A 25284-nucleotide genomic window follows, 5' to 3' on the forward strand; every position below is an offset into this window, starting at 1 on the left:
GCCAGAACGAGGCTGTCATAGACTTGTGTCATAAAGTCTGGAGACCAAAGGGAGAGGGGGAGAGAAAAGGTAAAGACAACGATGGACAATGGTGCTCATGGTTACCAGTGCACTTGAAAAAATGGCACAATCTCACCCATTTGTCGCCTCTCGATTTTCTGAATGTTCCTGTGGCCTCAGGATCCGTGAGACTTGTAGACATGGGGAGCAAGAAATACTAGAGGGGGGGGACAAGGGGGGACAGGGCCTACTTTCCCTGTCGTGCCCTGTGTAGATAACTCCCGCCCTCACAAGGGCAGTACCCAAGTATGAGCCTGTTAAAGTGATGCCCTTGACAAATGTAGCCACCCTGGAAATGTGTTTCCCTAACTCTTCCCAACGCGTTTCCTTCCCTGTTCAGGGGGTTCATCAGGGGAAGTTGTCCAGGTTAAAACAGGTATTCTGCAGTGGCAGACATAACCTCCAATAGTAACAGATTCCTCGGTGTGAGGGAGAAAATGGAAACCTGTTTTAACCTGGACAACTTCCCCTGATGAACCCCCTGAACAGGGGAGGAAACGCGTTGGGAAGAGTTAGGGAAACACATTTCCAGGGTGGCTACATTTGTCAAGGGCATCACTTTAACAGGCTCATACTTGGGTACTGCCCTTGTGAGGGCGGGAGTTATCTACACAGGGCACGACAGGGAAAGTAGGCCCTGTCCCCCCTTGTCCCCCCCCCTCTAGTATTTCTTGCTCCCCATGTCTACAAGTCTCACGGATCCTGAGGCCACAGGAACCTTCAGAAAATCGAGAGGCGACAAATGGGTGAGATTGTGCCATTTTTTTCAAGTGCACTGGTAACCATGAGCACCATTGTCTATTGATTGATTTTAAATAAATTTATTCCTTTTAGGTATGCATATTAAAGGTTAAGTTTTAAGGAGATAGTTTCTGTCTATGCTGTAGTATACGGATTTATGATAGTCAGTTGTACTCTAGAGCAGTACGCTTTAGTTTTGATTTGCTGATATTAAAGACAACGATGGGAAAGTATAAGAGAAGGGGCAGGGCCCTTAGATTATAAGCACCACTCCAGAACTAAAATTTAAAAAAACCTGCTCGAGTGGTACTTTAATAGAGCAACATGTATCTGGATCCTATGCTTCCCTAGTTAATTTCAGTCCATAACTCTTTAGTATAGGGTCCCTATACTTTGCCTTGTCGTTGGCAGATGGGCAATGGGCATACACAATTTGATCAAAATGTGAACTAAAAACCTTTCATTCTTACTTCTGTAGCAATAGTGGAACTCATGTGTATAATGTTAGCTATTGCATAGAGTTTGCATATATGTGTTGGTATTGCAGCCGCAGTTTGCTTACACCTGCCTATTCTTTTAAACTGGCTTGTTCACATGTAGTCCTGTTGATGCATTTTTTCATGCAGAAACAAAACACACCAATAAAGAGCAAAATTAATGAGATTTATAAAAGCTTATTCACAGAGTGCTTTTTATTTTGCTTGCATTTCTTGTCCTTTGGTACCTTTTTTAAAAAAAACCCATTAAGATCATACTGGCTTAGCCCCAAAAACCAGAATAAAAGGTGCATCAAAAACCGCAAAAAAAGAAAAAAAAAAAGCAAGTAATTCTTGGCCACTCACTTCCTCTTGATTACTAATACTTTCGAAGGTGGGTGACAGGGCTCACATGACATAACAACCGCATATGAGCCCCGCTGGAACGGCGCCGGCACTGGAGACGAGTATAAGTGATTTTGTTTTCAAGGGGGCAAACATTCAGATCGAGAAGGGGTTTTTCTAGTAATGGACAAACCTTTAAGATTTTTTTTGCCATATTGCAAAGAGAAAACAAACTAAAAAGGTAACAATAGTAGAAAGGTTACAGAGCTGTGAGGTTTTGAATTGCCTGACCAGATTACCCCCCAAAAAATTGTAGTAGGGTTTCACTTTAATAACAAGTCGTCATTCTACTGTGAATGGTGCAGGTTTAGCTGTAAGAATCTATTAGCATTAATTACAAAATCAAACAAAACTATAACGTAAAAAGAGGTACGTTTTCCTTGTACTTCTGTGTGATGTGAAAGGCTCGGCATTGTAATCTGGATACATGACCGCTGGTTACCCCGATCTGGAAGACAACACATATGTAGGACATGGGACTGTTTGTTTGGGGTCTGTGTAATGTCAGTGTCTTCTTCAACTACCGCTTTGTACTTTCTGGCCCTGGCATAACAATCATGTTACTGTTGATCAGGATGAGAAAACCCTTGAGCATCACATGCTAGGATATGAGGATCACACATCAAGGACTTTGGCATCCAAATACAATTAGTGTGTTGTGAGTATAATCAGGGTTGTAGTATTTACCATAAAGGGAACATGCCGGAAAATATTTTATACTATATTATCTCTATTTTATTCGATTATATTGTGCATAATGCAAAAAATGGCTTTTGGCTGATAGAAACAATAATACCTGTAACAAGGTACCCAATAAAGGTATAGACCAAGATCAAAATGAAATGTCTAGTTTTAGTTTAAGAAACAGTAGCACACTTGTAGCCTCATAACCTGCAATAGAAAATCAAGCCATGGACAGCAGTGCCACTGTTTCTGGAAAAAAACAACACTTTTTTAAATCCTGGATAAAACCTGTAAAGAAGCAGTGCACATGCTGAGGTTTTGCAGTTTGGGTAGCAATAAATCCTAGAAGGGTCAAGTAGACAGATGTTCCTGAGCACAGCATTGAGCCTGTACCTTAGTCTTGTACATTTGATCAATATATGCTTTGAATTGATTAAAAGGCTCCCACATAAACAGAGTAATTTTGGGGATAGGCTTGAAGGGGGGACTATTAACTATTTTATTCTTGTACATTTTTCTTAGATACAGAGCAGTATGTTGGCTTAAAGGCTTTATGATTTCTGGCTGATTTGAATATCTGCTGCTAAATGCAACTCATGAAACTGTAAATCAGTATGCAAGGCACCCATCTGTACACAGCATTGTTTCTGGGTTCTTGCCCCTCATCAGTGCAGTGCTGGGCACTGATTGTCTAAGGCTACTTTCACACTTGCGTCGGTACGGGCCCATCGCAATGCGGCCGGCCGACGTACCGACGCAACCTGTGAAATAACTGCAAGACGTGGGCAGCGGATGCAGTTTTACAACGCATCCGCTGCCCATTCTGCAGTCCGGGGAGGAGGGGGGCGGAGTTTCGGCTGCGCATGCGCGGTCGAAAATGATGGGCCGACGCACAAAAAAAAAGTTACATGGAACATTTTTTGTGCCGACGGTCTGCCACAACACGACGCATCCGTCGCACGACGGATGCGACGTGTGGCAATCCGTCGCAATGCGTCGCTAATGCTAGTCTATGGAGAAAAAACGCATCCTGCGGGCAACTTTGCAGGATGCGTTTTTTCTCCAAAACGACGCATTGCGACGGACGTTACCCGACGCTAGTGTGAAAGTAGCCTTAGGCTTTACATTCAACCACAACTCGGGTTATACTGAGTGGGCAACTAGTTCCCAGCACTGTGCCGATGAGAGGCAAGAACCCTGAATCAGTGTTGTCCATGGTATGGCTGACCTAATTTGCATACTTTTATAATAGAGCATTGACTGCAAATACATTTCTATACACCTGCTGGATCTGTGCAATGAGGAGCAGTGCCCGTCTCAAACTTATTTGGCTCATTAAAGAGAACCTGTCACTTCAAACAGTGTGTTCTGTTAGACCATACTGTAGAACAGGAAGCGCTGAACATAGTGATATTTAGTTTTATGGAAAAAGATTTAGTGTATGTGCACACGTTGCGGATATGCCTGCGGATCTGCAGCGGATTGGCCGCTGCGGATTTGTAGCAGTTTTCCATCAGGTTTACAGTACCATGTAAACCTATGGAAAACCAAATCCGCAGTGCCCATGGTGCAGAAAATACCGCACGGAAACGCTGTGATTTATTTTCCGCAGCATGTCAATTGCTTTGTGTGGATTCCGCAGCGTTTTACACCTGCTCCTCAATAGGAATCCGCAGGTGTAAAACCGCAGGTGAAATCCGCACAAAAAACGCACAAAATCCGTGGGTAATCCGCAGGTAAAACGCAGTGCGTTTTACCTACGGATTTCTAAAAAACGGTGCGGAAAAATCCGCACACGAATCCGCAACGTCTGCACATAGTCTAAGTAAAACTTGTGTTTTATTCATTGAAATCCTTGCTTATTCCTGGCTCCATGTTGTATGTGCGCACAATGTGTTTTTCCCCGGGCAGGTCGACTTAAGAAACCAGCTGAAAAAAAATGCAGATAAAAATGGTAAAAAAAACCAAACATATGCACCTCTTTTGTGCTTCTTTTAAACTCTTCAAGTTTTGAAAGTCATGAAGATGCTATAAAAAAGTGACCCCACTATTCTTCTTGTGGATTCAATTTGAAGTAGATTACCATTTTATATATAATAAAGAAACAAATACATTAGTGGCAAAGCCGCCAAGAAACTGTCCAGAATGGAGCCAAAGAAATCGCTTCAAGGAAAACACCGCCGGTGTTTTTCTGAAGCATCTTCCTCTGGAAAACTCAGTAGGTACGTTGGCATCTAAAAAGGTGCTGTGTGCACGTACCCTCACAGGTCCAGTTGGTGGTCTTTTTCAGTGCTTGTCAGCTATCTCTGTAGGTTTGCTCCAATAGAGACGGTTGTCAATCACTGATTGAGACCACTAACAGGAACTTTGAGCCAAGATTAACCAGGGAATTTAAATGAATAAAAAACAAAATTAGAAAACATATTTTCTCCCGAATGTATACAGACTATATCAGGGCCGGCTCCAGGTTTTTGAGGGCCCCGGGCAAAAGAGTCTCAGTGAGCCCCCCCCTTTAACACATACCACAATTCATGATCGCATATAACACAGCCATGTAGTATATAACACAGCCCATGTACTATATAACACAGCCACGTAGCATATAACACAGACATGTAGTGTATAACAGCCCACGTAGCATATAACACAGTCACGTAGTACAGTATATAGCACAGCCCACATAGCATATAACAGCCCATATAGTATATAGTACAGCCACATAGTATATAACATGGCCCACGTAGTATATAGAACAGCCATGTAGTATATAGCACAGCCCACGTAGCATATAACAGCCCACGTAGTATATAGAACAGCCATGTAGTATATAGCACAGCCCACGTAGCATATAACAGCCCATATAGTATATAGCACAGCCACATAGTATATAACACGGCCCACGTAGTATATAGAGCAGCCATGTAGTATACAGTACAGCCCCCCTCCCCCCAAGAATGGCCCCATTGTCCAGTACTCACTGTTATAGTTACAAAAAGAAAACAAAAACACTCCTCACCTCTCAACTTGCCCGCGCTGCTCCCTGCTCCGGTCTCGGCGGCTGCCGCTGCACTGCCTGACACAGCGAGTGCACGATGACGTCATCGCGCACCCGCAGCGGCAGTGTCAGAGGCAGAGTGGGGAATGATGGGAGAGGGAGCGTCAGGTGACGCTCTCTCCTCCATCATTTGCTTTGAACTTTACCGGCAGACGCCGGTATAGTTCAAGGTGGCGGCGGGGGAGTTGGCGCTTGCGACAGGCGGGCCCCCCTGCCTCACAGAGGCCCCATAGTGGCTGCGTGATGTGCCGCTAGCTGAGGGCCCCTGGGGGAGCGGGGCCCTAGGACAGCTGCCTGCCCCTAACGCCGGCCCTGAATGGGCCCCCCTGTCTCGCCAGGGCCCCGGCACTTGCCCGGGTACGCCGGGTGCTGACGCCGGCCCTGAACTATATTTTCCCAAACTAAATTTTCCTTTTCTCCCAAGACAGCACCACCTGAGAGAGGGGATCCTATCCAGGAAAGGAAACCTACTGAATAAAAGGTTGGTACCTCTCACTCGCATCAGTCTTGGTTTCCTGTCATTGAGAGAACCTTAAGTAAACATCAGAACAGTACTGGGAAAGAAAGGAAGACTCACCCAAGCCTGGCTGGTGGCTGAGGGAATGCTTTCCTGAAGTATCGGTGGGTTCGGGAAACGCAACTGCCGGTCCAAGAGATTGGGCGGGTGTGCAGACCGAAACCTCTTTTTCAAATGTCTTTTGCCGCTGCGTCGTCCAGGGCCTATGCATGCAAAGGACGCACTGGCGTGCTCTGGTGTCTATTGCGCTGGAGACGCTGGTCACCTAGGTCTGCACCGATGACTAGTGGATTTGAACTGGCACGCCTTGATGAGGAGCGTGCCAAAAAACAGAACGTAGGCGGAACGAGTCGCCTTACTGGGCTCCCTGTGGTAAAGCGTGATGTAGAAATCTGACCCGGAAGTAGGAAGTAATTTAATCTGAGGTCTGTCAGCTCTGGGTCTCCTTCCCCTGGTGAAATGGAGGTGAAGCAGCATCAAGGAGGATGCAGCAGCAGCCAAACTAGTGTCAGAAGTGGCAGCAAGACCAGCCAGAAAAGCAGTGCAGGTTGTGAATCCACTGCTTAAAGGGATAAAAAAATAATGTGATTTGATCTAGACTCTGATACCGGTACCCTAGACTGAACGCCAGAATGGTGAGTGATCTACATGAAAGTTCACCATTGTAATTAAGTCATTTTCATGTGCGTTTATTTACTAGAAAGGGCCTAAGAAGTGTAGCGCCAAACTGAAAAATATGATGTATGCGCTGTGCAGAGATAAGTTACTCGGTTCATACCAGAAAAGACTCTGTCCAGAGTCCAGATTGTATACAAAAAACTATCTGTGAAGAATCCCCCAACTTTGCCATGGATTTCAAATCTGTAATCAGAGCAGAAGTTAAGGATTCCATTAAGTCCCTTATTCAGAAGGAAGGTGGTAAAAAGGAGAAAAAGTCTAGGCGATAATTGATTGATTCAGATGAATCATTCAGATATAAGATTGGAAGATAAAAGTGAATGGGACCTCATCCTCTGATGGTTGTACGGGGATGGGCCGTGTTTTCCCATAGAAGACATGGATAAGTTAGTTAAAGCAGTGAGAGCTACCATAGGTATCTTGGATACTAAAAACCCCAGATCAATTCAAGATATCATGTTCGGCGGATTAGAGCAGAAGAATAGACGCACGTTTCCCATTAATGAGAAGATCCATGTGCTCATTAATAGGGAATGGAAAAAAAGCAGAGAAAAAGGTCCATTACCCTAGTCATCTAAAAGGAGATACCCTTTTATGAAGAGGAATCAACTACCGTATATGAAATAAAATCCCTAAAATAGATGTAGCTGTACCCAAAGCATCCACAAATTCTACTTTGCCCTTTTAGGATTTGAGCATTCTAAAGGACCCTCTGTATAGGAAGGCAGATGGATAATTGAAGCAGACCTGGGAGTCCTTGACGGGGGCACTAAAGCCAGCGGTCTCTGCAACTTGTACAGCTATATCTATATATCTTTGATGCAGGGAGCAGTTGCTGTTTTTGCAGATGCCTCAGAAGAGTCAGTGAGGATGGCGGCCAGGTCAGGAGGCCTCTCTAATGCCGCCCATAGAGAACTATGGCTCACAAGCTGGCCAGGAGACGTTCAATCCAAAACCAAGATGTGTTCAATCCCATGCGATGGCGAATTTCGCTTTGGACAAGCTGTGAATGATATCTTATACAAGACGGAAGATAAAAAAAAAAGGATTTCCCAGCGTGTCTATGCCAGAATATAGGAGGTCCTTTCAGAAAAGGATAAACAGTCAGGGAACATCTCCTAGAGATCAAGGGAAGTGGAAGGATAAGAGAATGAAACGGTTTTATGTTTGGAGGCCCCTCCTCAGAACCATGAAGATTTTACCCAGTGACGGGTTTTATCGGGTAGGGAGCAGGCTTTCCCTCTTCCTTCCTGCCTGCATAGTGGAAGCAGGCTAAATACTTAGGACTGTTCCCCTGCAGACCTTAACAGTAATATATCTCAGTTCTTGAGAGGAACAGTTAGCCCTGGAGACAGAGGTTCTGGGCTTAGTGCAGAAACGGGTCCCCACGGAAGTGTCAGTGGTAGAACAAGGAAGGGGATTTTATGCCTCCCTCTTCTTGATAAAGAAACCAGATGGCACCTTCAGGACTATTGTGATTCTGAAGGGTTTTAACAAATTCTTGGTGTACAGACCCTTAAAGATAGGGTCCACAAAATTGGCTATAATTCCAGGTTGCTACATGAGTGTGCTAGACCCTATTGGATGCTTATTACCATTTTCCAATCCATATGGGAGATGAAACATTTCTGAGTGTCTCTGCCTATAAACAAGGAAGGCAGGCACTTTCAGTTCAGAGTATTACCCTTCGGTATTTCCATAGTCCCGAGGGTATTAACAAAAATCAAAGCGGAAGTGACGGCGTGTCTCCGAGAACAAGATACCCTAATAATTCCCTACTTGGATGATTTTCTGGTAGTGGGCAGGTAGATAGAGCACTCCAGTTGTCAGTTGGTAAAGGTCAGGGCCATCCTGGAAGAGTTGGGTTGGCTTCTAAACCTAAAAAAAATCAAGACTGGAGCCATTGAGAGTTCAACCTTTCTTAGGTATTATTTTGGATTCAGTAAACCAGACAGTTCTCCTACCCAAAAAAAAAGATAGGCAAGGTAATGGCCTTATTTTCAGCAGCAGTGAGCAAACCCACCATGACTCTCAGGGAGACAATGTCACTACTAGGGACTATGACTTCTTGTATTTCTCCAGTCTCAGTTACATTCCAGACAACTGCAAGACATACTGATAGGCAAAAAAGGCTCAGAGAAGATTTGGAGGGAAAAAAAAAATCTTTCTCCAAAAATGAACAATTCCCTGAGGGACTGTCTGGTCCAGGGCATCTGGTCAGAAAACGAGAGGGAATGTTGGAACATCAAAGAGCTGCTGGCAAAAATATATCCAATAGAAAAATGTCTTTCATCCCTTCCATTGCATCATGTTCGCATTCTGTTGGATAATTGAACAACAGCAGCCTACATCAACCACCAAGGTGGTACGAGATCCTGCGCTCTGATGGTGGTAGAGAAGGAGATTTTTCAGATCGCAAAGCAACACCTTTTGATACTAACAGCATGGCATATAAAGGGGAAGGAAAATAGCAGAGCAGATTTTCTAAGTCGGAACCATCAAAGACAAGGAGAATAGGCATTAACCAGAGGATACACTGTAGATCTGTGGGGTCAGCAAAGCATTGACCTGTTCGCACACAGACAATACAGGAAAGCGTGAAGATTCTGCTCTCTAAATCCAAACGATAAACCCCACAAAAATCTGGCCTATGCTTTTCCACTGTTAATGATGATTCCAGCAGTGTTGAGGAAGGACAAGGAGGAACAGCCGTGAGTTATTTTAATAGCCCTGTTCTGGCCAAAGAGACCCTGGTTTTGATGGAAAAGAATGATGTCCATATCCAATCCATGGATCCAGCCAGAAATCCTGGATCTGCTCAGTCAGGGTCCAGTTTCCCATCCGCAAATGAAAGGCCTTCAGTTGACAGCCTGGAATTTGAAAGGGCACTATTGATTCAAAGAGGTCTTTTCCCGAATTTGCTATCTACTTAAAGGCAGAAAACTATTGATGACTAAGATATATGGTAGAACCTGGGCAAAGTTGTTGTCTAGTTTAGGGGAAAGCTTGGGTAGTGAATCACCAATTCATGCCATTTTCGAATTCCTCCAGAAAGGTATGGAACTGGGCCTATCCACTAGCATTCTTAAAGTACAGGTTTTTGACCTTGGGGCATTGTACAACTATAACCTGGCAGCTAATAGATGGATTGTTAGATTTATCAGAGCTTGTGATAGGTCCAGACCAATCACTAGTCCGAAGACACAGCCCTGGGATTTGAAAGGTTGTCAGTGAAGATTCTCAGCTTAAAAATGGTAATTATAATAGCATTAACTTCGGCTTGTAGAGTCAATGATATACAAGCCCTGTCAGTTAACCATCCCTTTACACAGATTTTTTAAGATAGGGTTTTCTTAAGACCAGATCCAGCCCATCTTCCAAAAGTGGCCACAAAATTTCATAGAAGCCAGGAGATTATTCTTCCTTCCTTTTATAATGATGCTAAGGACTCTAAAGAAGAGAAACTTCAAACACTACATGTTAGACGGGCTCTAGTAGAGTACTTAGTGGTAATAAATGAGTGGAGGAAAAGTTGGTCCTTGTTTCCTTCCAGGGATTTAGGAAAGGCCTCAAAGTGATAAATTGTACCCTAGCTAGATGGATTAGGGAAGCCATTAGGTTAGCCTACTCCTCTAGTAATATGTCAGTTCCAGAGAACTAGAGAGATCATTCTACTCGGGCTGTCACAACCTCTTGGGCAGAGAAGATGGAGGTCTCTATCAACCAGACATGTAAGGCAGCGACATGGTCTTCTCCTTCGACCTTCTATAAACATTATTAGCTTGATCTATCCTCCTCTGCTGATCTATTCTTTGGGAGAATGGTTTTACAAGCGGTGATTCCTCCCCAAGGTGGATTTTGTTCTCTCAGGTGGTGATGTCATGGGACAAAGGGAAAAATCTTACTTACAGATAACGGGATTTTCCAGAGCCTATGACAGCACCCTTATGCCCCCCTTCCTCCATCACTGGTTGGGTGTGTAGTCTACAAGTTGTGGTGTTTGATTGATTTTTTGTACATAGATCTGTCTGGAGGTCCTCCCATGCTCTGTAACAAACTGATGCATGGGAGCGGTACAACCCTTTTATTCAGTAGGTTTCCTGTCCTTGATAGGTGGATCCCCTCTTTCAGGTTGGTGCTGTCATGGGCTCTGGAAAATGCCGTTTACCGATAAGTAACTAAGATTTTCCCATGATGTCTTTGGATTTATAGAGAGCACATATATGACTGATCTTAGAATCATCTGCATAAAACGTTTTTATATAATAGTCTACTTTGTCTGTGCACACAAAAGATAAAGAAAATAATGCAACTTAAACGAGGACTTGTGGATCTTGGAGGTTGGAGTGGGATTTGGACTATATGACATCTACTAATAACTCTGCAAAACATCTACTTAATTCCATCTGCAAACTAACCCTCCCAATCTTAGATGGTATTTTCAACTGATAAATAGTAGAGAGCACAGTCTTATCACAGTGCTTTTACTCATATCTGAGTACTATTGATGGGCAACAGTGATAAATCCGTGACATAAAACTGAAATCCCTTGAGTCACCCTGCAGATTCTCAATGTATCCTAAGTGATGCAGCTTCACACTGCAAAGTGTCAGTGTATCCTTTGTAAACCAGCTTCAGCTTGTCCTTCCCTTACCCCTCTGTCTCCTGCTTGCAATAGGTTTTTCACTGTCAACTATTACAAGGAGGAGGCGGTAAGATGAAGCTGCATCTCATGGAAATACATACACTGGAGAGTCACAAATTTTACACAGTATTGAAACTCAGTGTAAGTCAAGGCAGCGTTATAATAGCAGCTAATCATGGAATGAACTCGCCCACTACACCACTGCTATTATACAAAGCAGAAGTTCTAATTTTAATTGCATGGAAAACATACTACCTTTAATAAAAAAAAGGTGTAAATTGTATGGATTCAAGTTTGATATGAAACAAAGTACACATCTAAAATATTGCTGTAAATATCATACTTATGGGCAAACAGAAATATGTATTGCAATACATTTGTTACACACTTGTGAACAAATAATTTTACTATTTTGGTGTATATGACCTATGAATTAAAGAAAACAGTGAGTTGATAATGTCCTATATAGAAGGTACTAGTTGGGTTTACATCTCCAGAATCACTCACTCATGACAAAGTAGATTAGAGAAACAATAGTGTAATCCTAAAACTGTTCTTAACAATTAACATGTTCCTTATCCTATAACAAGGGATGTATCAGATTCAATCCAGGGTCACACGATGTATCATATACAGGAAAGGGAGGCTCGCACGGAATAAATGATTATGAAACTGTCTCCATGTAGGTTACACAGTTTCTATCTGCAGCCTTGGATTATCAAGTTAATAACAATCTGTCGGAGTCTCTCCACTAATCCACCTGCGTGCAAACAAATATGGATGCACATATGACTGTGTGCAGTGATCTCAGAATGATCTGCATAAAACATGTGATAACAGAGTCTACTTTGTCTATGCAGACAAAAGATAAAGAAAATAATGCAACTTAAACAAGGACTTGGGGATCTTGGAGGTTGGAGCGGGATTTGCACTACGGTATATGACATCTACTAATAATTCTGCAAAACACCTACTTAATTTAGTCTGCAAACTAACCCTCCCAATCCTAGAGGGTATTTTCAACTGATACATAGTAAACATATTATGTAAAACATTTTGTAAACTATAATGTTCATTTACTCGTGCAAATAATCAATAAATGATAGTTCACAAAAACATTTGTTCCCAATTATCCCCCATGTACAACGTAAGCATCCTGATGATCAGCCGTCAAAAAGGCAAAATGATTGCTTGTTGGCGGTAGGATAATTTATGCCGGCAAACCATCGTTCTGTTCCCAGTTTGTCCTGGTTCGTGGGAAAGGACCTTTAATTGAGCACTGATCAACTTTTATATAGGAAGTCAGTGCTCGCTTATGGGCAAGTAAATGCCCCTACAGGCTTAGAACCGGCTAAATAGTGAATTGTGTTTGTAAAGCAGATGTTGATTCATATGATGCATAAGTTTCCACTTACCGATTTTGCAATAGCGACGAGAAGACGATCTCAGTCTAATAGAAACCTTACTTCTTGTGTGATATCAGCTACCACAGCTCTTGGTTTGAGATAAAACATGAAATAAACTAAATAAATAAAAATTAAATAAAATAATTAAAGAAAAATCTGCAATTGGAATATTTTTTGCTAGTCATTAAAGGTGTCATTTTTAGTCTCCTTTTTAAGCAATAATATATCAAGAGCGCAATCGTCAATGCTTTATCACTATAGACTGGGTAAGCTTAAATTGGTCCATCAGGCTTACAGAGATAGCATGAGCGCATTGTATAGTTCTGATCCCGAAATTAAAGTGATACTTCAATTTGAAGATAGCGGCTAGTAAGTATAATAATACGGGCAGGAAACTTAGATTAATGCCGCCACTCCAGCTCTGAAATAAAGAAAAATGGCTGGAGCGGTGCTTTACGGAAGGAAAAGTGTAGTTTCAAAATGAAGCTTTACCGTATTTTCCGGCGTATAAGACGACTGGGCGTATAAGACGACCCCCCAACTTTACCAGTTAAAATATAAAATCTTCTTAAAAGTCGGGGGTCTTCTTATACACCCTATGTCGTCTTATAGGGCCGGTGAATATGTGCCTTTTGGGGGGGGAGGGAGTGATCCTGATGACGAGGGGGCGTCTCACAGGAAAGTGAGTATCCCCCATTACCTTATCGTAGCGGTGCAGCGTGGGGGTCTCAGTGCTGGGAGTGGCGGCGGCGGCTGCTGTGCTCTGGTGCGGCGGCTGCTGTGCTCTGGTGCGGCGGCTCCTCTTCTGTGTGGGGCCTCTGTGCTGTGGGGTGGCGGTGGCGGCGGCATATCTTTATCCAGTTGGGGCTCCTCCGGCATCTCCTTAGCCCTGGAGGCACCGCCGCAACTCCATCGGTGCAATGCAGCGGCCATTTTCCCGGAGGCAGCTCAATAGGTGCGATGCGGTGGCCTCCGGGAAAATGGCCGCTGCTCAGATTCAGATCTCGTCCCGAAATCTCGGGACACGAGATCTGAATCTGAGCAGCGGCCATTTTCCCGGAGGCCACCACATTGCACCGATGGAGTTGCGGCGGGGCCTCCAGGGCTAAGGAGATGCCGGAGGAGCCCCAACTGGATAAAGATACGCCGCTGCCGCCGCCACCCCACAGCACAGAGGCCCCACACAGAAGAGGAGCCGCCGCACCAGAACACAGCCGCTCCCAGCACTGACACCCCCACGCTGCACCGCTAGGATAAGGTAATGGGGATTACTCACTTTCCTGTGAGACGCCCCCTCGTCATCAGGATCACTCCCCCTCCCCACCCACCATATACACCGGCGTACAAGACGATTCCCGGCGTATAAGACGACCCCCGACTTTTAAGAAGATTTTCGGGGGTTAAAAAGTCGTCTTATACGCCGGAAAATACGGGTACTTTAATTTCAGGGAATTTAGATTAGTGGCAGCATTTCAGCTGTAAAATAAAACAAAAAAAAATGATGGAGTGGTGCTTTAAAAATCTAGCAATAAAGAAGGAGGAAGAAGGGTGCAACAGCAGCCCCTGCTTCTTAATGTATGTTAGCCTCAAACTATAAAAGGGGGAGCCACTGTGGGCATAGGTCTGATCACAGAAGATAAAAAAGAAAGACAAAGACTGAAAACATGCCTGGCATATACAGCATCTAGACTTAATTGAAAGAATTGGTAGCTGTGGGCAATAAGCCCAATATATCGCATAGACAGCGGTGATACATGAAATGGGCAGCCCCACAGTCAGGTATGTGCTCCCGTCTTCCCATCTAACATCAATCACATAACTGTTCCCTGCGGTGGGCGGCTGATTCCTTGACCCCATTCTGTGCACTTTCCCTAGCACCAGCCTAGTTAGAGATGCCGCTCATGTGTTCGCTTCTTCTCCAAAAGAACTGGGATCCTTTGAAGTCTATAAGGAAATTGGGTTTATAACAATGATCTCATTGTCAAATGCTCTTTCCTTTTAAAAAATAAGGTATCATTATATTAAATAATACCGTAATTCATGTAAGTCTGTAGAAAATGACGCGGCTTTAATGATCTTTTATGAAGATCTTCTCTAATAGCAGCTCTTGGCAATACAGTAAGTGTCACTCTCCGTCTAAACCTTCTAAAAGAACAGAAAAAAGACACAATGGCCCCGATTCATCATTTGCGTTTTTGTCCTTCCTTTTTTGACTTATCAAAATGGCGCGCGTGATTCATGAATATGGTACAACATAAAAAATGGGATTCTTTCTGTTTTTGCGACTTTATTGGTGCCAAAAGTTGCAAAAAATATGCCAAAGTAATGGCGTCCTAAAAAATACACTGGGGGGTGTTTATCCTTTATATTTGTATATGTCACTTAGGCCGGGGACACACTTAACGTATAAAAAAACGGTCCGTTTTTCACGGCCGAGAATCGCACAAATGTTTCAAAAACAGTGATCCGTGTGCAGTGCGAGGATGCGATTTCCTCGCATCAAATGATCCGTGTGACATCCGTGTGACATCCGTATGGCATCCGTATGCCGAGATTTTCTCGCAAGCTTGCAAAACCAACATCTAATGGATTTATGTGCTCAAATGTTCGGGAAAACATATATACAGTATATATATATATATATATATATATATATATCATTGAGACACATATATATATATTCTGTATTTATATTTCATTCAGTGCGATATCTGTGAACAGCCGGTAATTCAATTGCCGGCTTTTCATTTCTCCTGCACAAACCCGACAGGATATGAGACATGGTTTACATACAGTAAACCATCTCATATCCCCATTTTTTTTGCATATTCCACACTACTAATGTTAGTAGTGTGTGTATGCAAAATTTCAGCGCTGTAGCTGCTGAAATAAAGGGTTAAATGGCGGAAAAAATTGGCGTGGGCTCCCGCGCAATTTTCTCCGCCAGAATGGTAAAGCCAGTGACTGAGGGCAGATATTAATAGCCAGGAGAGGGTCCATGGTTATTGGCCCCCCCGTGGCTAAAAACATCTGCCCCCAGCCACCCCAGAAAAGGCACATCTGGAAGATGCGCCTATTCTGGCACTTGGCCACTCTCTTCCCACTCCCTGTAGCGGTGGGCTATGGGGTAATGAAGGGTTAATGCCACCTTGCTATTGGAAGGTGACATTAAGCCAGATTAATAATGGAGAGGCGTCAATTATGACACCTATCCATTATTAATCCTATTGTTGGAAAGGGTTAAAAAACACACACACACATGATTTAAAAGTAGTTTAATGAAATAAACACAGCGGTTGTTGTAATAATTTATTGTTCTCGCAATCCATCAGGACCACCCTCGCTTGGAAAAATAATAAACGCACAAGATACATACCTTCTGGTGAACCGTCTCGTCCCACGAAGTAATCCATCTGAAGGGGTTAACTAATATTACAAGCAGGAGCCCTGCAAATGCAGCTGTGCTCCGTGCCTGTAATCCCCGACGAATGAATGAAATGTAGGTCATTGACCTACATTTCCTTCAGTCGCGGTGAGACGCCCCCTGGTGGATGTCCTCATATGACCTGGAGCGTGGGAAAAAGTTCCCAGGCTGCAGTTCATGAGAACATCCAGCAGAGGGCGCCTCACCGCGACTGAAGGAAATGTAGGTCAATGACCTACATTTCATTCATTCGCCGGGGATTACAGGCACGGAGCACAGCTGCATTAGCAGGGCTCCTGCTTGTAATATTAGTTAACCCCTTCAGATGGATTACTTCGTGGGACGAGACGGTTCACCAGAAGGTATGTATCTTGTGCGTTTATTATTTTTCCAAGCGAGGGTGGTCCTGATGGATTGCGAGAACAATAAATTATTACAACAACCGCTGTGTTTATTTCATTAAACTACTTTTAAATCATGTGTGTGTGTGTTTTTTAACCCTTTCCAACAATAGGATTAATAATGGATAGGTGTCATAATTGACGCCTCTCCATTATTAATCTGGCTTAATGTCACCTTCCAATAGCAAGGTGGCATTAACCCTTCATTACCCCATATCCCACCGCTACAGGGAGTGGGAAGAGAGTGGCCAAGTGCCAGAATAGGCGCATCTTCCAGATGTGCCTTTTCTGGGGTGGCTGGGGGCAGATGTTTTTAGCCACGGGGGGGCCAATAACCATGGACCCTCTCCTGGCTATTAATATCTGCCCTCAGTCACTGGCTTTACCATTCTGGCGGAGAAAATTGCGCGGGAGCCCACGCCAATTTTTTCCGCCATTTAACCCTTTATTTCAGCAGCTACAGCGCTGAAATTTTGCATACACACACTACTAACATTAGTAGTGTGGAATATGCAAAAAAAATGGGGATATGAGATGGTTTACTGTATGTAAACCATGTCTCATATCCTGTCGGGTTTGTGCAGGAGAAATGCAAAGCCGGCAATTGAATTACCGGCTTTTCTATAGAACACCGCTGCGTATTTCTCGCAATGCACACGCATGGTCCGTGTGTAATCCGATTTTTTCTCGCACCCATAGACTTGCATTGGCGAGTCTCGGCCGAGATACGCTGACAATCGCAGCAGGCTGCGAGTTCCCTCGGATCCGAAATACGGTGGAGAAAATATCGGATGATGGGAGCTGCACCATAGATTAACATTGGGCCGAGTGCTATGCGATTTTTTATCGCATAGCACTCGTCCGTATTACGGTCTAGTGTGACCCCGGCCTTAGACACTACCTCTGCTGAGAGAATAAGTAGGGTAAGGCCACATGCACACGGTCAGTATTTACATCAGTATTTGTAAGCCAAAGCCTGGCGTGGGGAAACATAAGACATATTACAATTTCTTCTTTTCATATGTACAATTGATTTATGAAATAAAAATTAAAAAAACGACTACTCTTTATAGGATTATTCCCATCTTAAGAAGCTATCACCTATCCATGAGATTAGTGATAACTTGCTATTCAGTGAGGGTTCCTCTATGGACGGTGCAGGATACGCATGTCTGACCACCGCTCCGTTCAGGCAGAGCCCCGTTTTCAGGATCAATGATGGCTCCTGCAGATTAGCACGATTTTACCTATCTGAAGGATTGATAACTTCTAAAGATGGAAATGACCCTTTAGGGCAGGTTCACAGGGACGTATAATTGGTCAGTTTCATCCAGAATACTTGGACTATTTTTTTTCTCACTGGTCATCAGTATACAATCTGTTTTTTTTTACTCAGCAGTTATTAATCCTTTACAGGACCATTTACAGTGTCCTACGTTACAGAACTACACCGTGTAAAAAAGGGATGTTACACTGCGGCTCCTTGAGGCATCTGACCTTTTTTTTTTACGCACCCATAGACTTATCTATGCGAATCTCATGCGATTTATGAGAAACTCGTGCACACTGCCATGTTTTTCACACACAGAATCAGTCAGTGAAAAAAAATCGTTCATCTGCTCTGCCCCACTGAATAACACTAGTCCAAGCGCTGTCTGCATTTTTCACAGTCGTGTGAGTCCTTAAGGCGTGGCCCCCTTAATGGGCAGAGCATGAGGCATCAGGCCACCTATATCTCCAGGCTCCTAACAAGTATATGTCACTGAATTTGTCTTAAAGGGGTTCTGCATTCCAAATCGATCACTCTGTGTGACTGCAGACTCCTGAATCCCCCCAGTGCGCGCACTGTGCGCGCTATGAGGATTCGCCAGTTTCTGACCTGGGACCAGAGGCTATGTATGAGTTATACATACTTCCAGCCTGTGGGCACAGTGTATGGATCGAGACAACTCCCAGTAAATGGGCTCTGGCCAGGAGTATGTATAACTCATACATACCCTTCAGTCCCAGAACCTTCAAATCCCCGCAGCACACAGTGTGTGCGCGGGGGGATTCCTAAGTCTGCAGTCACACAGAGTGACAGCAGACTGATCGATCTGAACCGGACAACTCCTTCAAAGGAGTCGTCCAATGACAGAAATTTATGGCATATGCCACATAGTGTAGTCCACTTTATGGGTGGCGAATAAGGCACCAGACTTTCTGTGTCTGCAAGACCCTAATATACATCTGATACTAGTTTTGTCTTAAAGGAGTGATCTCATTACAGACCATTATGCCATATCCACATCACAAAATATGCCTTACACAATAAATGTCAGCCCCACGTCTGGGACCTGCACACCTCTCTAGTACGGAGGTCCCCAGATCCTATTTTTCCACTTGGGCAGTGGTTAGCACTGTTGCCTCGAAGTGCTGGGGTCCTGGGTTAAAGTCCCAACAAGGATAACATCTGCAAGGAGTATGTATGTTCTCTCCGTGTTTGGTGGGTTTCCTCCCACATTCCAAATACATAGTGATAGCGAATTTAGATTCCCCAATGGGCACAGTGATGATGATGTCTGTAAAATGCTGCGGAATATGATGGCGCCATATAATCAAAGCACAGTAAAATTTGTGGAAGAGACAGGAGAGGTGGCCAAGCATCTAGAGTCCCTCTATTCACTGCTATGTGCATTTCTACAGTGGTTTGCAAAAGTATTCACCCCTTGGCATTTTTCGTGTTTTGCTACCTCACAACCTGGAATTTCACGATTTTTGCTTTTTTTAGAGTTTGCATCAGTTTATTAAAAAGAACATGTCGACAATTGGGAACATTTGGTTTTCTTTTTATTGTGAAGCAAATAGGACAAAATAATTGAGAACTGAAGTCAGCACTTTTTGGAGCCTCCTTTTGCGGCAATTACAGCTGCAAATCACGTTGGATAAGTCTCTCAGTTTTCCACATCTGGCCACTGGGATTTTTGCCCATTCCTCAAGGCAAAACTGCTCCAGCTCCTTCAAGTTAGATGGTTTCCCTGGTGAACAGTAATCTTCAATTCTGATCACAGATTGTCAATTGGATTAAGGTCTGATCTTTGACTAGGCCACTCCAAAACATTTCCACGTTTCCCCTTAAACCAACCAAGTGTTGCTTTAGCAGTATGCTGCGAGTCATTTCCTTGTTTTAAGGTGAACCTCCATTCCATTCTCAAATCACTGACAGACAAAACAGATTTTGCCCAAGAATCTCCCTGTACTTTGCACCATCCATCTTCCCTTTGATTAAAACCATTTACCTTGTCCCTGCTGCTGGAAAACATCCCCACAGCAAGATGCTGCCACCACATTTCACTGTGGGGATGTTCTTCTTGTAGTGATGAGCTGTGTTGGTTTGGTGCCAGACATAATATTTACCTTGGTTGCCAACAAGTTAAATTTTAGTCTCATCTGACTACAGCACCTTCCTCCATACTTTTGAGGAGTCCCCCACATGTCTTTTGGCAAACTCAAAACAAGCATTACAATTTTTTGAATATACAATTTTGTGTGTAAGTAATGTTTTTTTTTCTGCCCACATCTATGGAGTGAATGGCTTATTGTGGTTGTATGAATGGAACTCTGCAGCTCCTTCAGGTTACCTTTGGTCTCTGTTCTGCCTCTCTGATTAATGCCCTCCTTGCCCGGGCTGAGAGTTTTGATGGGCGGCCGTCTCTTTGCACGTTTGTTGTGGTACCATTTGATAATGGATTTGATAGTGCTACAGGGGATCATCAGAAACCAGGATATTTTTTATAACCCAACCCTGAGGTGGAGAGCTCCTTGGTCTTCATGGTGTTTGGTTAGTGGATCCTCTTGCTTAATGGTGTTGCAGCCTCTGTAACCTTTTAGACTAGGTAAAGTCTATATAATGACAGACCATGTGACACTTAGGTTGTGCACAGATGGACTTCCTTTCACTAACAATGTGACATAGTGACATACGAAGATAATTGCTTGCACCGGAATTTTTTTAGGGGCTTCATAGTAAAAGGGGTGTACACATATGCACATGCCAGTTTTTAGTTATTCGACTCCATAAATTTAATGTACGCCTTTATTTTTCTCAATTCACTAATAGACTATTAAGTGCTGAAGCATCACACACAAAAAAAAAAATCGGATTACAAAAATATTTAAACACAGGTTGTAATGTAACAAAATAGGTAAAACACCAAAGGAGTGAATACTTTTGCAAGCAACTGTATGTTCTCCCAACCCGCAGAACTATATCTCCCAGGAAGCTCTGACAGGCAGCAGCAAGTCACAAGCACTGACCACTGATTGAGAAGGAATCACCATTGTTAGGTATGGAGACAGGAAGAGAGCTGGCACCTTTCCCTTTGTGGCATAGCTTTTCTTATAAAGATTTCCTCCACATCCACTGTCATAGTGAGGGCAGATGAAAGCGCACACTGTGCATATGATACAACCGTCCATTACTGCCTTGAAGCATATGTGTTTCCTGCAGTTATTGATTTGCTGAGAATGTTCTGAAAATCCATAGCATATGGTGCCTGCATTATTGGGGGCCATGTGAGTGGCCATGATGAACCCTGTACCTTTTGTGGGTTTGCAGCATCATTTGTTCTATCAGAATATCTAATTTGTAGGTGTATGTGAGACAGGAACAAGTGATGCTTTACATTCTAAAGCATCACTTGTTCCTGTTTCATATACACCGCAGGACAGGAGAAATTGCTTATAATACAGGATTATTTAACCAGCTCAAGCCCAGAGGAAAGAAGAGCCTTGGAGAGGTAAGTCATCCTGGTTTGGTTTTTCCACTTAAGGCTAGGTTCACATCGCGTTAGTGCCATCCGATTAACAGATCCGTTAAATGGATGTGCTAACGCTGATGCCCAAAATCTTTTTTTCTACAATCGCGCTAACACATGGTAGCATTGCGTTGGCATGCTTTGGCAATAGAGGTCTATGCACAGCGAAAGGGTCCTGTTCACTGTGCGTTAGACCTAACGTACCCGAAAACGTGGTAGACCGCGTTCAAGGGTATGTCACAAAGTAATGCATCATTGCTAACGCATGCCGATTTTGACATGCGTTAGGATGCGTTACGCTAATTGAAGTCTATGGGTACGTTAACAGATCCGTTACATAGCATTAGTGCCGCATAGTAACGGATCCGTTAAACGGATTGCCCTAACATGATGTGAACCTAGCCTGAGATATAGGGGCACCTGAGGTCTTAAGAATGATAAGTGTGGGGTCAGCACCAACTCTCTGGACAGAACTAAAAGCGTAACGCCAATTGAAACACTTCACACATAAGAATGAATAAAGTGGCAAGTTCAATTCTGTGTTTTGTATTCTAGTTTTAATTTTCTCTTAATAAACCTGTTCCCATGCAGAGTCTTAAGAAACACTTTGATTTCATCAGAGATTATAATAGCACATTGGTGTGAATGAATTGTATTTCTGTCCCAGCGGTGTAGTAACATTTGGGGGGCTAATGTCTTGGTTATCGTTCAACAATTCATTCACCACTAAGACAATCAAAGAGATTTTCAGAGATCCTAAAAATTGTTGCCAAAGTGAAGAAAATGGTATGAAATAAAGGAACCTATAATCTCCTTGTAAAGGAAATCTGTCACCTCAAATTCTGGTGACATGTGCCGGTACATAGCATTTACATCATGTCAGGCTGGTTTACTAGAAGCGCAGGTATAGGGAGAATGTTCTCCCTGCAAGTGCTCACCTCCCCGACCTCGGAGTGGTGTAGGGGCCTGGGACAGCGTTCACTACACAGCGTGTATCTGCAGATCTGGCTGTCACTCAAAGTGCGGGAACTGTGAAGGATACATTCCCCTAAACTGCGAATGGCTGCAGGGAGAATATAACTACATTTTCTCCCTGTAGCTGCCCTTCCAATAAACCAGCCTAACATAACTTAAACACTACTTACCTGCAGATTACAGCTATAGCTGTAGATAAATAATATTTTTGGAGGGGACTGGTTCCATTTAAATCAGCGGTCTGTCTTCGCGTACTTGGCTTCACCAATGGTGCTGCCTTCTACCCACCTGACCACGGCAACCAATTACTTCAGCGGTATTTATAATGAGATCACTAAGACCATTAATCAGCTAAAGCATCATGTGACATCACATACATTTCAGTGATGATTTTTAGTGCTCGGAGATTTAGTTTTTCTTGCTGCAGCTGAATGGTTTACATCTGCTAGCCAGCATAAGTACATGTGGGGGTTGCCTGGTTGCTAGGGAATCCCCACATGTAATCAAGCTGTCTAACAGATGTAAATCATTCAGCTGCTGGGATGAAAACTAAATCTCCGAGCACTAAAAAATACTCGGAGGACGCCCGAGCAAAACCAAAGTACACACTTTATTTGTACTCCCAAGCTTCGACTTGCCCACTGGGGAACAGGTAAATCGTCCGGTGGACCCCTGTGCTGCAGTTGGCCACCACCCTCATACATGAACAGTAGTAGGCACGTTCACTATGTTCAGACAAAAGGCACGTCTCATCTGGGCATCATGGTGGCTCAGTGGTTAGCACTGTAACCTTGAAGTGCTGGGGTCCTAGGTTCAAATCCCACCAATGATTGTACTCCCAGGCTCGGACTTGCCCACTGGGGAACAGGTGAATCCCCAATGTACCTCTGTGCAGGCATTGCCCCCCCTATCCTCATCCATGAAGAATAGTAGGCACAATACACGTGATTCACTAGGTGCAGTCAAAAGGCGCACCTTATCAGGGCAGCAAGGGGCTCAGTGGTTAGCACTGCAACCTGGAAGTGCTGGGGTCCTGGGTTCAAGTCCCACCAAAAACAACATCTGTGAGGAGTGTGTACGTTCTGCATACGTTTCCTCCCACATTCTAAAAACATAGTGATAGGGAATCTACATTATGAGCCCCAATGGGGACAGTCATGATGTCTACAAAGTGCTGTGGAATTAATGGTGCTATATAAGGGAGTAAAATAAATTTATTTAAAAAACTACCCAGTTTATTATTATATTGTGCGCATACCCTTACAGCACAATGTAAATCAATGGCTAAAAAAAAAAATGCTGTGCTAATTTTGCTGGAAAATCTGCATGGAAAACGCAGCAGATTCAAAAAAGGACCATGTCACTTCTTTGTGCAGATCTGCTGCGTTTCTGCACCCATTCCATAATAGAAATCTGCAGGAGGAACAAAAAGGAAGAAATACGCACGAAAATCTGCAAAATGTGCACATACCAAAAAAAGGCGCAGATTCTGCCAAGAAATGCAGAATCTGCACAGAAAATTCCACAGTCAAATCTGCAACGTGTGCACATAGCCTACACTTACTACAATCTCATTCTATCAATATGATCAGTAATTGGAAGAGTTCATCTTATTCAGCATGCATTTCCTTTCCCCATAACATGAGAGCAGTGTTATGGTCACACAGCCTTCAATGACTATTCCACCTTTATTGCAGTCAGTGTTACATAATAGAGAAGGCGAGCCAGGAGGGAATCCCGAATACTGGGCTATAAATACCAGGTAGAGAGGAGTCACTGGGATTCACAGAACAGATGAGGTAGAAATTACTGGGTCACGGTGCAGCACCCCCAGCCTGTGGCAGACAGCGGACTCTCAGCACCAGAGCGCAGAGTGTATACATGTGTATATATGTGTGCATGTATATGTATATATGGGTATATATGTGTGCATGTATATGTATATAATGTATATATGGGTGCATGTATATGTATAGAATGTATATATGGGTATATATGTGTGCATGTATAGAATGTATATATGTGTGCATGTATATAATGTATATATGTGTATATAACGTATATATGGGTATATAATGTATATATGGGTATATATGTGTGCATGTATATATGGGTATATATGTGTGCATGTATATGTATATAATGTATATATGTGTATATATGTGTGCATGTATATGTATATAATGTATATATGTGTATATATGTGTGCATGTATATGTATATAATGTATATATGGGTATATATGTGTGCATGTATATATGGGTATATATGTGTGCATGTATATGTATATAATGTATATATGTGTATATATGTGTGCATGTATATGTATATAATGTATATATGTGTATATATGTGTGCATGTATATGTATATAATGTATATATGGGTATATATGTGTGCATGTATATGTATATAATGTATATATGGGTATATATGTGTGCATGTATATGTATATATGGGTATATATGTGTGCATGTATATGTATATAATGTATATATGTGTGCATGTATATGTATATAATGTATATATGGGTATATATGTGTGCATGTATATGTATATAATGTATATATGGGTATATATGTGTGCATGTATATGTATATATGGGTATATATGTGTGCATGTATATGTATATAATGTATATATGTGTGCATGTATATGTATATAATGTATATATGGGTATATATGTGTGCATGTAAATGTATATAATGTATATATGGGTATATATGTGTGCATGTATATGTATATAATGTATATATGGGTATATATGTGTGCATGTACATGTATATATGTGTGCATGCATATAATGTATATGTGTATGTATGTACAATGTATATGTGTATGTATGTACAATATATGTGTGTGTGTATATATGTATATATATATATGAGTATGTAAACGTATATCCCTCCTATTCTACCTCTCTCCCCAGTTCCCGTGCAGCAGCTGTGTACTCGGCGCTGTAGCAGAGCTCCAGAAGGGTCTGGCTCCTCCAGTGCAGTGATGGAGCCCAACACACCCAGTC

At 42.9% G+C, this 25284-nt stretch overlaps 1 protein-coding gene across 3 annotated transcripts in view; it reads right to left on the reverse strand.

Annotated features, from left to right (window-relative positions):
* Positions 1-25284, reverse strand: part of LOC143775519 (tropomodulin-2-like) — a 77086-nt gene that overhangs the window by 51389 nt on the left and 413 nt on the right. Inside the window, exon 2 of one of the 3 annotated variants that reach the window (XM_077263752.1) lies at positions 12677-12783. The exons of 1 other annotated variant lie outside the window; for it this stretch is intronic. The gene's annotated coding sequence lies outside the window, so the exon portion shown is untranslated. Of the gene's footprint in view, positions 1-5998; positions 6013-12676; positions 12784-25284 lie in introns of those variants that run through there. One more of the 3 variants, XM_077263753.1, reaches the window with a different exon arrangement.

This window comes from Ranitomeya variabilis, chromosome 5 (assembly GCF_051348905.1).
Source record: "Ranitomeya variabilis isolate aRanVar5 chromosome 5, aRanVar5.hap1, whole genome shotgun sequence".
In the NCBI taxonomy this organism is placed as follows: Eukaryota; Metazoa; Chordata; class Amphibia; order Anura; family Dendrobatidae; genus Ranitomeya; species Ranitomeya variabilis.